The sequence below is a fragment of the Myxine glutinosa genome, chromosome 4, assembly GCF_964187855.1.
Source record: "Myxine glutinosa chromosome 4, kmMyxGlut1.1, whole genome shotgun sequence".
Lineage (NCBI taxonomy): Eukaryota > Metazoa > Chordata > Myxini > Myxiniformes > Myxinidae > Myxine > Myxine glutinosa.
Genome location: NC_136264.1, coordinates 144,468,225 through 144,480,484, shown reverse-complemented (window position 1 = coordinate 144,480,484; position 12,260 = coordinate 144,468,225). Strand labels below are relative to the sequence as shown.

At 43.7% G+C, this 12,260-nt stretch overlaps 1 long non-coding RNA gene across 1 annotated transcript; it reads left to right on the top strand.

The window, feature by feature from the left end:
* Positions 1-8,125: 8,125 nt before the first annotated feature.
* On the top strand, positions 8,126-11,629 carry LOC137426262 (uncharacterized). Its single transcript, XR_010984242.2, has 2 exons — positions 8,126-8,591; positions 11,104-11,629. It is a non-coding gene; the product is annotated as an uncharacterized LOC137426262 (long non-coding RNA).
* The last annotated feature ends 631 nt before the right edge of the window (positions 11,630-12,260 follow it).

The following is a 12,260-nucleotide window of genomic DNA, read 5'->3' as shown; positions in this document are numbered from 1 at the left end:
GCAGATGATGGGTAGTGATTGGCAAATTTTTGATTTGTTGCAATTTGATGTGCAAAATTGGTAGTGAGCGATGGGCCCGGTGGGTAAGGGGGGCATCCCTGCCACCCTTCCCATAGGGGGGCAAAGGAGCAATAGCTTATGGGGTGTATGGCAGTGAAAACTAGCCCGGGTGGGTTAGGTTATATGTGTGTAGGGACCTAGAAGATGACATTAGGTAACGTTAAGTTTAGTTAGTGACTGATACCTGTAGTGGGGACGCAGGTAGATTAGTATGGATGATAATGACGTGGGAGCGCAATAGTTTAAAGGGACGACTGGGACGCGCAAGTTTCAGAAGGGAGTAGTTAGCTGAGATGATGCCGTGTGTGTGAGAATTGAACAGGTGTGATTGCACAGGTGTGCAACTGGACAGGTGTGTGGAGCAGTGTGTGAGTAGTGAGTGTTGTGGATCAGCGCGAATGCGCTTGGGGAGAGAAGGGTGCAGGTGGCACCAGGTGTGAGAGCACAGGTGTGCAAGTAAAGGTGTGTGGAGAGAGTTGGAGTAAGTGGTACGGAGTGGTGTGCATGGTGCGAAGGTGTGGATGGGGGAAGAGTGGACCCCTTTCACGAGTACCCGGGGCGGGTAGTGTAAGTGTTAGGTAGAGGGTATAGGTAAATTGTGGTTGGAAATTGGCATTTGTGGTGCGGTTGCAGAATGGTGTTGTGAATGGGTGCATTAGTGTTGTGGAAATGGCTGGGCGTGTAGCCTGTTAGTGTGTGTAGTTGGTTGGGCACTCCACCACTGTGAGGATGTCGGCCAGGTGAGGCCGCAGGTGGGCTCTGGGAGCCGGTAGTTGTGAGTGGGTGCCTGAGGATCCCGGGTGTGGATCGGGCAGCCCAGTGCCAGAGAGGGCACCGAGTGGGGAGAGCGCCAGAGGGCCTTCCCCAGGTAGTTAGGTTAGGGTAAGGAGCAGGTAAGCTCGGAGGCAACTGCAGTGGTGGAGGTGTGCAGGTGGGTAGACCCACTGGGAGAGGTACACGCCACAGCCCAGAAATTGTGCGAGGGCACCGGGAGATGAATCGGGGGAGTGAGACCCCAAATTGAAAAGCACCACAGTTTGGCCAATGGGAATTGGTTTTTAGAACCCATAGTGTAAGAGGGCCAATGGTTTGACCGGAGAAAGACCCCGGGTAGTGTAAAGTTGTTAAAGTCATTTAGGAAATAGTTAGGATTGATGAACCTGTCGCACCATACGCAGCCACTTACCTGTGGTGATGATGATGACTCCACACCTGTGTTTTCTTTGTTTTGGTGCAGGAAATGAGAATTGCTGTGGATTGGTGAGACGCATCACGACGTGGATGAGACATTGGGGTGATTCCATCTCTCCCTCCTTAGGAGGGACTGATGATGAATTGATAATGGCAAATTTTGATGAAAGTTGAAAATGGCAAATTTGATTGGTTAGGAGGGAGAGAAGACGAATTTGGTATATGGGAGGAACGGGGAAGACAGTAGGGATGTTTGTTGATTTGTAAAGTAGATGTTTATGGGTAGTGTTGTGTTTTGTGGATACAGTAAGGGGTAAGGGAGGGGCCATGTAGGTTACCTGGTGGGGGGGGGGGGCGTACGATAGGAACGTACCTGTCTCACCTGGTTCCCATGTGCCCCCAGTGTGCATCATCTTGTATTGCGTGCACTTTTGCGCCCTTACCACCTTACTCACTTGTCTGCTTCTTTTGTCTCCCACCTCCGAGGATCTGGCTTTGGGGTAGAGAGAGAGGAGAGAGAGGTGCTGGCTACGCAGTTGTGGGCCTGCACTTTCGCTGCTTGCTGCTTGGATCGATACACCATATGGACCGCAATGGTTGTGGCCACCCACAATGGACCGCAGTTCTTTTGCGGCCAAGCACCACCCGTGGAAGGACCTATGGGTCAATGTGGCACCTATGCCAAACAGGTGAACCACTCTTAGTTGGCCCCTGACGGCCACAATACAGAAATGGACGCGGTTGGCGCCTTTCTTGATTTTTTTTTTAAAGAAGTAAGAAGGCCAAGTGCACCACATGAAGGCAAGACCAGCGGCAGAACATCGGCCAGCTGCGACACCACCGGTGATTTATAAACACTTTATTGGTGCACCGGATGGTGCTCACTGTGTGATGGGGTGGTGCTTTTGATGCTTGGAAGGGGTGCTCTGCACATTATTAAAGGCCGTAGGCCACAGAGCACTCGTGGGTTGGTGTATCGATGCTGGCATGCGTGCTCTCTCTATGCATAACATCTGCATGTGTTCCTCCAGAAACAGGTCCTGGATCGTAGTGTAAATAGCAGCGTAGTCGTGTAAATAATGCTCCCTACCGGCTGTATGTTTAGTTTGCGAATTCTTTCCGCAATTCGGTTATCCTGTGGGTGTGTTTCTGTGAGGAGAAGGGTGCAACGTCGCAGGGGGACATATTTACTCGTTTGTGAATATCTGTAAAACTGTCGCACTCAGGGTAGAGTTAATAGTAGAGGGAACTACATCTGAGTGCCACACTAAAATAGGTAAAAATTTATCGGGTCGGGACGCCCCGAGGGTAGAGAAGGGTGCAATGTTGCGAATATGGCATTTGGCCTCCATATCCGCTTGTAAATATTCCCCTATTTCCCCAATATTCCCCAACTATCCCCAATCCCCCATTCCCTAGTCCCATTGCCTGTAAATAACACTCTGTAGAACCGACCTTCCCCTTTTTCCCCCATTAAATGTCGTGCCCAGGTCCACCGCATCTCACGTAGACAACTTTCGGACATCTTGCTAGTTATTCTTAGTCTATGTCAGTTAAGGACTCGTTTCCATTAATTCTGACTCTTCGTTGCACCAGAATGTGATTATATGGCACCAGTAGTGAGTTTAGGACCTTCCCTTACCTCCTCCCATCTTCTTCCCCAAACAACAACTACAACAACAACTACAACAACAACTACAACAACAACTACAACAACGGCGCGGCGCGGGGGGAGTGTGCGTCCTCACACCGGCTCGGTTAGCCGCCATGACCATGCGCTCCGACGGGGTTACCACGAAGGGGCTCCCTGTTAGCTCCTCGTCAAGGGCGGAGCCTGGTAACCCTCCCCGCACCCAATAAGAAGGGCAGACCGATTCCATCTGGGGCGGAGCTAACGAGCCGAGGGCGTGTCACTCCCCGCCGGATATACGCAGCGACTTACCGGATGTGACGAGAGATGCGCCCCCAGCTTGAGAAGACAATCACCACATCCGAGCGCTGCGACCTCCCCGCATCTCTAGACCGGACCGGGTCGATCCTGCCCTGAGCCCAGGTGCACCTGGAGCCATCGATTCTGCCTTTCCTTGCCATCAATCCCCGTGTGAGTCAGTTTTGTCCTGTTTATCTGTCGTCTGTCAGGGAATAAGATAAGTGTGTCTAAGTGCCTGTCTTTCTATGCTGTCCCTCTCATTCCTGTAATCTAACCTTCCGCCCTAATATAACCTCCTCCGGAGGTCTTGAGAACTGAACCCTTGGTGTCGTGTCATTTTAGTCCCAGCCGTTGTGTCCTTTTCCTTCATTGATTCAGCGTAGCGCGACTCGGCAACGTTCGAGTATAATCGGGTAAACGTGCAGGCGCGGTCATACCAAACCGCTCGGTGAACCAACATCCACCACCGCGTCTGTAACAATATCTATATATATATATATATATATATATATATATATATATATATATATATATATATATATATATATATATATATATATATACATATATATACATATATATATATATATATATATATATATATATATATATATATATATATATATATATATATATATATATATATATATATATAGATAGATAGATATATATATATATATATATATAGATAGATAGATATATATATATATATATATATATATATATATATATATATATATATATATATATATATATATACTAGCAGACGTACCCGGCATTGCCGGGCGGGGGAGAGGAGGGGAAGAAGGGGAAGGGGTGGGGAGGGGAACGGGGGAGAGGGGGGGGGGAGGGGAGAAGAGGGGGGGTAGGGGGAAGGGAGGGGGAGGGGGAGGGGGAGGGAAGGGGAGGGCCAGTCAAGAATGACGTTGCAGTCTCATGGTCGGAGAGCAGCACAACAATCGCGACATCGTCCTGCATCTTTGCAACAGCACGAAGCGGATTTTGGAGACTCGCCGATCCTGTGACGCCCTCCAGTACCGGCGTTGCCAGGCGGGGGAAGCCGGTTAGATTCCACCGGTCAGATTCCGTGCATAATATTCCTCGCTGAAATGCGCTGAGGTAAAAATATGGTAAAAAAATATTATGAAATATTTTTTTTTAGGTCGGCCATGTTCTTCCCAGGCTCAATGGCCATGTCTATGCCAAATATCAAGCACGTGAGCCTCTCCGTTTAGGAGTCTATCGGTAACATTACACACACACAAACTGTGTTATATATATATATATGTATATATATATATATGTATGTATGTATGTATGTATGTATGTATATATATATATATATATATATATATATATATATATATATATATATATCTATATGTATATATATATATATATGTATATATATATGTATGTATGTATGTATGTATGTATATGTATATATATATATATATATATATATATATATATATATGTATATATATATATATATACGTATATATATAGCCTAAAACACTCCCAGGCACTCACTGATGAACCTCTGAAAGTTTGACAAAGATCCGTTCAGCCATCTCTGAGAAAAATGGTGACACACACAGACACACAGACAGACCAACGGCTCTCTTTAGTAGATTACAACCTTTGACCTCTTGACCACAAAATTTAATCAGTTAATCTTTACATCATTATACATATGTATGTGTACCAAGTTTGAATTGGATCACTTTAGCCGTTCTCAAGTTATAGACCTATTACAGACTTTGACCTTTGATCTTTGACCCCAAAGTGTTGATCTTTACATTATTCTACACCAGTGTACCAAATTTGGTCAGAATCCCGTCACTGGTTCATAAGATATCGCATTAACAGGATTTTTACCTAACATGACCTCTGACCTTCGTCTTTTGACCTCGTGACCCCAAAATCTAATCAGTTCATCTTTAACTCATTATACATACCAGTACCAAGTTTGACTAAGATCCCTTCAGCCATTCTCGAGTTATAGACCTATTACAGACTTTGACCTTTGACCTCTTGATCCCAAATTCTAATCATTTAATCTTTACATCAGTATACATACCCGTACCAAATTTGAATTGGATCACTTCAGCCATTCTCAAGTTATAGACCTATTACAGTAATCGCGGTAATGAAAACCTATTACGGACGGACGGACGGACGGACGGACAACCTGAAAACATAATGCCACCGGCGACTTCGTCAACAGAGGCATAAAAACCCTCCCTAGCCTCCCCCCACCACAACTCAACCCCCCGCACCTCTTCCCCCACCACAATGCCTCAACCCGCTCAATCCCCCACCGAAACGCCCTAACCCCCTGCCCCCCCCCCCAAACAACTCCTCACACCCCCACACCCCCCCCCCCCCCCCTTCACCCAAAAAAAACACAAAAAACACGATTCAAACAGCAACAGCATGGCTCCTACATGTCATGGCCCATCACGGTCGTCTATCCAACTCACAATCCTGTGGGATCTGCAGAAACCCTGTGGAATTGCAACTGTCAAATGACCATGAGCAGCCTAATTGTGCCAATAAACGACCTTAAACCAATTATCTTGTTCCTGGTGCATAAGTAAGTCGCTGATTTACGTTGAGTTTATTTGCTTTGTTTCGATAAAACATTGTTATCATGGGACAATAGTCGATTTTAGTCGCACAAGCCCAATATAATGTTGTTTCAAATATTGAAGTGGTCCACTTCCGTTCATCCGATACCCGGGGTGTGCATCTTTGTGAATAAACTGTGCAAATAAATGATTCTGTGCCCTTTGTTCTCCCTCTCCCTCCTCCCCCCATTTTTATTTATTAAATACGTACATGAATCACTTGGTCTCTTGAGTGATTTGAGTTGCCCTGATCGCAAATGGCTTTAGTTATAGATCGTTCGTTAAAGGACAGATTGGGTTCGGGACGATTCGCATCCGCACAGAAAGCACCCAGCAACCGGTGCGGTGACCGCTCGAACCTCTATTTGTGTACATGCATTATTACCCTGCGCTCGCAAAGCGAAAAGCAGGGTTAAGCATTCAGGTGCGTACGTGTGCCGTATGCCATGTGTCTGCATTTAAAAAACTCATTTTCTCGGCAACCGTTGGTCCGATTGATACCAAATTTTACCATAGAAGACACTCCACCTCTAGAATTTTTTTTATTCATAATTATGACGTCATAGGTCACGTGGTACGGACGCCATCTTGGAAAAACGCAACACCTCTATATCTCCCAAACCGCTCAATGGAAAAAACTGATACATGGATCGTTGTCAAGCACTCACCATGTGGAATAAGATGTGTTGATGATGATGTAATCGTTGTCTTAATTATAACGTCATAATTAGACAAGTACAACGCTTGATCTGATCAGTCTGAATAAAACAAAAATTCCTCTGCAACTGTTAGTCCGATGGACACTAAATTTTCAGAATATGTGCGGCTCCTCCTGTAGAATTTTTATATGATAATTATAACGTCATAGGTCACGTGGTACAGGCGCCATCTTGAAAAAAATCGAAAAAAGTTGCACCTCAAAATCTCCGAAACCGCTCCATGGAAAAAATTGAAACATGGCTCATTGTCAAGTACTCCCCTTGGGGAATAAGATATGTTAATGATGATGTGATTGGTGCCTTTGTAATGACGTCATCATTCGACAAGTACAACACTTATCCGATCATTGGGAATTTTTTTTCTCAGCAACTTTTGGTCTGATGGTCACGAAATTTTCACCATAGGAGCACCTCCTCATGTAGAATATTTTAATGATAATCATGACGTCATAGGTCATGCGGTACAGGCACCATCTTGAAAAGTGCCTTAATTATGACATCATAATTCGACAGGGACAACACTTAGTCTGATCAGTTTGAAATTTATTGAGTGTGATATACGCAACAATTATATTAGAGAATATAAATTTATGATGTCATTGCACACATGGTCTGTCTGGCAGCCATATTGGATATTTTTTTAAACCTTAAAAAAACAGAAGAGTTGGCTCGCACCAAGTTGACCACTCAAAGTAAGTATTCTATGAATACCATCGAGTTAACGATTCAATTATAATACAAGGATTGTCTTGTGAGCAAACTGAAAATCTGCAGGGAAAAACATTTTGACAAAGTTGTTTTCTTTTTACCCACAACCACGTGGAATGAATATAATATATATTAGAATCTAGATGGATCAATAACAAAGCCTCACGGCACGTTTATACCTTGGACAGGTTCTTTGGGACACCAAGTCTAACCTGAAAAGAAGGGCAGAAAACAAAAACTCAGAAACTGAATGGGAAAATGAAGGTTACAGTCAAGATGAACAGGAAGCAGCTGAGGAAGACCAGCAAGACTTCATGACTTTTCTTCAGGCAAGACTTGATTGTCCACTCGAACTTACACTGAAGACCAAAATGAAAGCTTTGGGTTTGATGTGCAACATCTGATACCATTTTCACCCTGAAAGGAGTCAAGCTATTTTTAGGGCTGGAAAGCTGTTGGCTTATCATACAATTTTGGAGTTATTTTGTAAATTGGAATACTCAATAGTGTCAGGTTTGCACTTTGATTAACCTTTAGATGACCGTTGAGACACAAAGTATTGAGGTTTAAACTTGATTTGGGACATATCTGTACCTCAGTGGTCGGCCAAAGTTTAATATAATATACATTGTGACTCATGGTTACCACTCATCGTTACCTGCATCCCCTTGTTTGTCCATCGTCAACAAATATTATATATAATTTAACATGCAATGGGCTGTTGACGCGTTATCAACGGAGGTCCGTGGTTCGAGCCCCGCATCGAGTCAGAATTTTTTCACACTTAGCCCCTCGCAGGAATTTGATTCCTGTTTCTAAAATTATATATAAAAGGGTGTCAAGTTAATCATTACACCCAGCATGTTTTGACTTTTTCTTTCCACAGCGTCTACTGACCCTTGACCCCATAGAACGAATATCACCTTCGGCTGCTCTTTACCACCCGTTCATTTCCCTAGCATCGTTGCGCACACGTCATGCCAACACACGATACCATGCTCGTGCTGAAGAAGCGATGGAAGCAATTTATCCTGGTGCAGGGGCAGAGCTGGTTCAAAGGAAGGTGGAGGCTTCCGTGCCGCAGGCTCATCAAGCCAAAACAAGAGGAAAATTTGAAAAGCCTCAAGCCTCAAATCAACCTTTGCAGAATCGATGCCATCACATGACCCAGTATAATGCAAATGTTACGGATCGCTCAAACCGTGAGATCACAGGAGTTCCAGATCAACAGAGTCAATCCTACATCAGAGCAAACCACACCTTGCAGCCCCACTCTTATGTGACGGCGGAAGTGAAGAGTGCATCCTGGGATAAAATGCAAAGACACCACAACCTTCCACCCAAGCACCGGTATGTAAGGATGAAAAATACCTTCTCTCCAACTCATATTCCTCACGCTTGCACTTTCTAATAAATTGCATAACTTTATCACCAAAGTCCCTGGTGTTGGGCTAGTGGCTAGGGTGCCAGCTTAGGATCCTAGGATCCTGGGTTCGAATCCCGGTCGATCGCTGAATTAACGCCAGGGGGGTTGACTCAGCCTGTCATGCCTTCCGAGGTCGGCAAATTGAGTACCAGTTCACTGGTAATTCCCTGTTTGTCCTAAAAAGGCGACAAAAAGGGTTGGCGGCAGGAAGGGCATCCGGCCGTAAAACATTGCTTCAAAAAGGGGACCAAAACAACAACAACAACCACGGTCCCCGAAAAAGGCCAACCCCCGCTTGCGGGGAAAAATGGCCTCTAAAGGTGGTTTTTTATCACCAAAGATGGCTTCAAAATTGCATTTGTAGAAGTTTGTATGTAACGATTTACGAAACATAATGTGGCATTTACTTACCCCTCCAGCTCTTGTGGAGCAAAAATAAATTTTTGACAAAACAAATGTAAAACAATTTCATCGACCTCAGTCAGTTTTATTTAGTATTATATTTTTGTTTTATGCATCACGTGGTTCGGGTGGCCTCAGTGCATGAATGTGGTTGTGCCACTGATATAGCGCCCCCTGTAGCTTAGAGTAGAAATTTGTAATTTGTGCATGGTGATAACTCACATACTCTTCACAAAGGGCACCGTGGGATCTTTAACGTCCACAAAAACTAATGCTTACAGACGGGACTTCCAGTTTAACGTAAATCCAAGGGACGACGTACACATTGATGTATCACCCTTCCTGCGAAACACCAGGATGACAGTTTATAGCTCCGTGTAGATTCGAGCTCAAATGCAGTGAAAAATGTCCAAAATAAATGCTTTTTTGAAGAAGAAGAAGAAGAGGAAGAAGAAGAGGTAGAGGAAGAAGAAGAACGTAACCACCAAAGTTGTGCCAAATAAGCATTTTGGAGAATTTTTGTTTTGAATGGTTTATTAATCACAACTCAGGAGTCCAATTTATTGCTTAATTTACCCCCCCCCCCTTCCCCACCACCCCCATCTTCCTGCCAGAATGGCTCTAACAACTCGAAATATTTGGTAGAATCACGTGGTAGTGTTTATGGCTATAATGTTGCCATTCTGTGCACCAAATATTTTCTGGCAAAGGTTGGACGTATCAGTGTGAGGATGCCAAAAACAAAACAACTATTTATTAGTCACCAATAAATATTTGAAAAACCAAGCTTCTAACCTTATATTTTTCAACATTATAACCACCTTTAGTGGTAACCATTTATATTTTTCAACATTGAAATATGAAAAACATTTTTAGGCATAAACTGCTAAATACAAAATAATTTTGGAATATGTCATTAAAAAGGTGTGCATGTATTTCATATATCAAGTGATATTTATAGCAGGGTACCCCCCTACACGCGATATTGTTCCAAGCATGCAACACGTTCTTCTGACACGTACCTATATTTGTACGATGTTTAAGCAACTGACAGTTGCCTCATTCGCTCCTGAAAAAAAAAAATAACCTGGGTTACGTGCATGAAGCAAAAACATGCATGCTGCTTATGCAATTCAAAACACCTCACTGCACTGGAAAACGTGGGGGATAGGAATACTATACTGTAATGGGTGGGGCTTGTAATACCCTCTCCCACCTAAAATGTTCACTTTTGTAGAGAGACAGAGAGAGAGAGAGAGAGAGAGAGAGAGAGAGAGAGAGAGAGAGAGAGAGAGAGAGAGAGAGACAGAGAGATATGGTCGAGTCCAATGCCTCCCGCGCCAGAGGGTACAAGATGGCGACGGCCGATGAAAAGCCCGGGCATCGAAGGCAAGTGGTGAAAGGCCTCCTTCGCTTCGCTTGCGGCCTCTCCGAAGACCACCACAGCCAAAACCTCCCTCAAAATGCTGCCGACGCAACAAAAGCTCCAAAAGCACGCACAACATCTCTCAGCACACACAATGGCCAGCCTTCGGCTTGTTCTTGGCTTTTGCTGGCGATTGGTGTAATTTAAAGGTGTGTGGGTAAAACGTTAGGGAAAAATTACAGAGGGTGACACACTGGGGAGAATTATCCTTAAACTCGACCACTAATTAACACTGCATCACCCCCCATATGATGCACAATTAAACAACCTTAAGCTAATTTTCCCTACTTAATAAATCAAAATGCTCCTACACGTTGTCCATGCTATTTCCTATACAGTTCTACCTCTCCTTTGGTATTCTTTTATCTACCCCCCATAAACACAACAATATTATGGGAACAGTGGAGGAACCTAAATGAAAACATCGCTTGTAAAATTTCAGGTACCTAGGACAATGGATTGATTAACAAAAATGTGAGCACGTGATTGGAAGCATTGCAGTGCCAGGACTATCTCAGCAGTACATGGCCAAGTGATAACTTTTCATGGATATTTAATGAATATAATTTCTTTATTAATTCCCCTTTATTATTGTTGTGCTTTTCCAGTACCCAAAAACTTCATGAATTGAATGGACTTTCCTCAAGACATTGCCAACATTTGTGAGGATTCTCCAAAAATTGACAGCTCGTCTGCGGACACCATGCAGCAGTCTGTGCCATTTCAGTCACTGTTTCAGAAGATAGCGATAACCTAGATGTGGGTTACCTCGTCTAAATCAACAATCCTTGTTTTTACTTGAATGATTCTCTTGTTTTTACTCCTGCTGCTCATGTTCTTCTATCTTTCATTGTCCAGCCATGTTCATTTCTTTGAGTACCTCTGGTTCATCTCTCACATGCCACACAGTGACTCCATCACACCAGGCTATTTTCTTTGTGAGCATGCTAGGCCTTGACTAGTTCAAATGTCTCAACTCCTCTCTTACATCCCAACACTCATTTTTGTATACCAGATGTTGCCTCATCTTCACAGTCCTCATTGCCTCAGCCACGTGGAAACCTCACATCACTCACATCACATCAATATTTATCATTTATTTGGAGATGTGTGAAATAAAATGTCAACAAATTACTCCTCACTTTTTATTTTAAAAGACTTTTTTTCTAATCATGGGAGCAAATCAATGGGAAGTGCAATCATAGTAAGGACACAAAGCCAAAATTATAGATTATAGATGAAGAAAAAGCGTTTTTAGCTGCGACGAGCAGCTCTATGAGACGACCGCGTTGTTGTTCTTGTTGTTGGGGTGCCTTTTTAGCTGTGACGAGCAGCTCTATGAGAGGACCGCGTTGTTGTTCTTGTTGTTGGGGTGCCTTTTTGAATAGCGCATGCGCATACACTTGGACGTGCGTTGGTATGAGGTAAGAACATCGCGGACTAAAATCGCGATTTGTTTGAAGAAACCAGAATAAATTTAGCTGAAAGACAAAAAGACGCCAGTGCATGCGTATAATTTAATAACTGGTCAAATCTGGTAGCGCATATTGCAACGGATATCCTCATGATTCTACACGTCGCAGCTGGTGACCACACTGTGGTCATTTTTCTCTCGTTTTTTTTTGGTTTGACTGTATTTATCTCATCTCGTGTTATTGTGGCCAATGTGCCTGAGCAAAACTGTGCACCACTTGAGGAAAGGTTTAAAAATAATTAATCCTGGTATCTCGAAAACCACACACAAAAGAGATGTATTCCTAATGTC